Source organism: Amborella trichopoda, chromosome 9 (genome assembly GCF_054954075.1).
Source record: "Amborella trichopoda isolate Santa Cruz 75 chromosome 9, AtrichopodaSantaCruz75HAP2 v2.0, whole genome shotgun sequence".
NCBI lineage: Eukaryota > Viridiplantae > Streptophyta > Magnoliopsida > Amborellales > Amborellaceae > Amborella > Amborella trichopoda.
This window is the reverse complement of record NC_142344.1, coordinates 46,954,836-46,959,185: the sequence shown is the minus strand read 5'-3', so window position 1 is coordinate 46,959,185 and position 4,350 is coordinate 46,954,836.

Sequence of the window (4,350 nt, the reverse complement as noted above, 5' to 3'; positions counted from 1 at the left end):
AGTCCTGATATGGTCACCAACTCCAGGTCTTCAAGTGTGCCGAGCCAATCAGCCAGACTAGGTAAATTTTTTCTTTTGTTTTATTTTCTTTTAGTTTCTAGTTAATTTAATTTATTTTCATTTATTTTTAGCTTTGGGAATTTTTTATAGAATTTCGTGCAATCTTAAGCCGGATCTTTCGACGGTTCTTAAACAACCCTGATCTCTCCCGATCTAGTTGCTTTTGGAACTATAGTTTGACAGACCCCACTACTTTCTATTGACCTATATTTTAACTCGTTTAAAGCATAAAATAGCCTAAAGAACCCTAGGGACTAAAATAGCCTAGTAAGCCTTGGGGACCACAGCAACCTTGTAGACCCTAGTCACCTTTGTCGACTTAAGACCCAAAATTACACCCAAATAGTTATCCTAGATAGCCCTAAATTTAATAAATATATAAAAAAAAAAACTTCGAACACCGATCTGACACCCCAAGACCTAGAATCGACACCCAATAGTCCTACCCCTATAGACCCATCAAACTTTATCCAAATTGGGAAAATTTTGATTCTAAATTAAATATAATAACAAGATCTTTCCAACGGTCGAAGAATAACCTAAATCCGATCTGTGATTTGAAAGGGATTGGCCTGGACAAATTTGTTTAGTGTAAATTCCATCGAGTTCCAGACAACACTATTTGTGTCGTCTAGGAAAACTCTAGACAACACGAATCGTGTCGTCCAACTAAAAATGACCCCAAAAGACATGAACCATGTCGTCTATCTCTTTTGACAAGATTTGATGGAAATTTTGAGATAAACACGATGGATAAATCTAGAAGCATAAACCCTAACCCTAGATCTAGGTCATTAAACCCTAGAAAAGTCAACAACAAAATTGAACATTTCTAAGTCAAATTTCAGCTAATTTCTAGTGTGAAAAAAAAAGAAGCAATGGCACAAACAACCCACGATCCTGATAAGGGCCCTAATTGCAGGTTTCAAACTTCTCGAGCCAACTGACCGTAGGTAAGTTATTTTTGTTTTTCTCTCTTTATTTTTAGTTTATCTTTTGATCCATTTACAACGGTTTTAGAAGTTTTTTGGCGTAGAAAATCAGCGGGTGCTGCCAGGAAGAAACTAATCTGTCGAGTTCAAGCTTCTCTTCTTCAGATTGTAATTCGATCGATCCCAACTTTCTCTACTAATTTTCATAGTTTAACTAGTTTGGAGCTCTGATCAGAGAGAGTCTCTCTATCATAAACTCTCTCAAATTTTGTTGTAAATAATCTTACCATGATTTGTCCTTAAATCACACGAGGGACTTAATGTTCCATACCAAATCCTATAAATTGAATCATTCGATGATAAGAAATCAAGAGTTCCTTTGGTAAATGAGACACTCCTTGCATATTTCTCTTTCTTTTTTTCTTTTTATTCTCTATTCTATGTAATTGAGGGGTTAACCTCTTTTTGTAAAGAATATATATGTCTGAAACTCTAGTCTATGGGATTCGAGATCCAAGTGTAAATCCTGCATTAATTCCCTTAAAGACAACTTATTGGAATTAATAAACAAGCTATCATGAAACTGTTAATGCTATGTTGAAAGCTAAACTTGTCATTAGACTACTAATGACTCATGTAATAAGATGTCATCCAAACATTCCCACATTTTGGTAAAAGATATTAGAAAAATAATTTTCACAAGGAATAGTATGATCCACATACAACAATTGGTTTTTCCCTCTAGTGCTGCATCCTTAAAGCTCAAAATATTGGATCTAAGTATACGGCATTGCCTCGTGTTAACCACATAGGATTTCATATACACTAATATTGGCTTTTATACCATTATTGAAATTTTTGAAAAAATACCCTGATTGGTCATATTTTTTAATACACATAAGTCCATTTTACTTTATTTATTATTATTATTATTTTATGACTTCCTTTTACCCTAACCATGGAACAAGTTAGATTTGTTTCAACCAATCTGTCCAGCAAGTTCATCAAGAACTTTTAGGAACCAAAAATTGTCATTATCTATGTAAGATAGATGTAATTCATGATCATGAATCCAATTTCTTTGGTTGTTCTATTATCTCGGTAGGATATTATATTCTCATATTTTTAAGAAACCAATTCTTCCAACACCCTTCCCCCTCCCTCCCTCTCTAAATGTTTCGCCTAACCCAGATTTCGAATGAACAACTCGGGCTGAATACTCAGCCATGCCGGAGCCAAGTACTCCACCCGAGTCCGAGTAACTCAGTTCGAGTTGGCTAAGCAGTGTAGAAGCAAAAAAGTGCTTAAAAATACAAAAAAATACAAAAAATAAGAAATAAATATTTAAAATAAGATTAAATAAATTTAAAAAATCAAATTATGATCATGAGTATTTTTTAAATAATAAAAAAAATATGAAAAATATGAAAATAAGTATTCATGGTCAAAATACTTTCTAATCTTTGCTACAACAATAGAACACATAAATAAACATGTTACAAATAGATTTTCTAATTTTAAAATTTTTAAACTTTTTGAAAATTTTCTTTAAATCTCCAAATTGGATACCCGACTCGAAATCCTCTCGACGGGTGCTCGAGTTACTCGGGTGAGTCCAAGTTGACTCAGACCCGTAATCGAACACTGGCCTAACCTAATTCTCTCGTTTTCTCGATTCTCCTCCCTTGGGATGATAGTAGGGTCAGGCGGCACGGTGAACCTGTTCGCACTCATTTTCCATTTCAGGAAGACAGTCAAGAGAAAATGAGAGAGAGCAGACAAGAGGGAGAGAAAAAGACGTATAGGGAACAAACTGATATAACGACTCATTGTCCATGGTAAGTCCCTTGAGATGCCGCTCATCAAATGGAAATCGAGAAATTCAAAGAAGCAAGAAAGAAAAAGACAAAAGAGAGAAAAGGGAAGACCAACAAAATCTAGAGACATGAACGTTAAAAATGGGTTCGAGGTTGTGGTGGTAACACCATCAACCGGTCTGGTTTCCATTCCAATTGACAAATTCAAAAATTACTAATTATGTCTAAAACGAGGGGACTATATTCCCTATCAATGATTTAAAAATCGTCAGGTCGGTATGGAATCGTTCGGTCCCACCCAAGAATCAGCCGCCGCGTATCAATTATGTCAATATATAAGAAATCGTCATGGTCTAGAATAGAACTAGTGATTTGCTATATAATAAAAGGAAAATTGTTTAATGCAGGATGGACCGCATAACTACATATGCGGTCCAAAAAGTGTAAAGCATTCATCTTAAAGATGGATGCAAGTATGTGTTCTATCTAAAACCAATGGAAATTAATGTTCCAAATATTTTCTTACTGGAATTATTATTTCTAGTTTTTTAAATTTATTTATTTATTCATATTCATGACCTCCATGTTAGATATTACATGTCCTCAAAAATTAAGTCCAAAATCCATCTCAAAAATAGATTTATTAATAGGCCCGCATTTCTACATATGTGGGCATGGACTTTACTGAGGGGTACCGATCATTTTCTTCTCTCTCCTATCTCTCTCTTCAAGACACACCCACAAACTTAAAAAGGAAATTGAAATTTTATTCAATGGTCGAAGGTTGAACCGAAAGGTCCTTTATAATTTAGCTTTGCATGTTTATATAGAATTAGCCCCAAACATGGGTGGACGCCCAAAAACTACCTCAAATTAAAGATAATTACAATTTAATTGAATTAAAAGAAATTCTAAAAATGGGTGCAAAAAGATTGTTTTGCCCCTACCTAACAATGTGTGGAATTCTAGAACGGTTACTACTGCTGCCCGAGAACTTGCGTGATCTTCTATGACTAATCTGGGGTTGATCAGATGCCCATTTGATCGAAAAATTATTATTTTCTTGTAGAACAAGGTATGGCAATCGATTTGATACTAACTTTGAGCCATGAATCATGTTTTTTAAACTACGAACATGACACTTGAAATTTGCTTGAATCTTAAAAACTTTGAATCGATTGTGTGCTCTTCTTGATGTTTTTCTTTAGTTTCTTCGTTGAATCACACTGATCATGCCGTCATGATCACGTTGCAACAAACGTAGCTAGATTTCATGTCCGGATGAAGATTTTGTCGTCTTGAGTTTTTGGCCGGAATCTTGAAATCCGACGGTTGGAATTTACTGCAGCTTCGATGCCTCTGTGTGTGAAATCCAACATTCATCGTACACGGGGTTCGGACCAGAGATGGCCTCGGACCTTACGCACATAATGCAATTGATTTTGTGTCAATCGAGTATGCAAGGGTCACGATTTGGCCGCCGAAGTGAGGCGCGCTGCTGTTGAATTTTTTGCAACTTTCTTCACGGATCAGCAATTTCT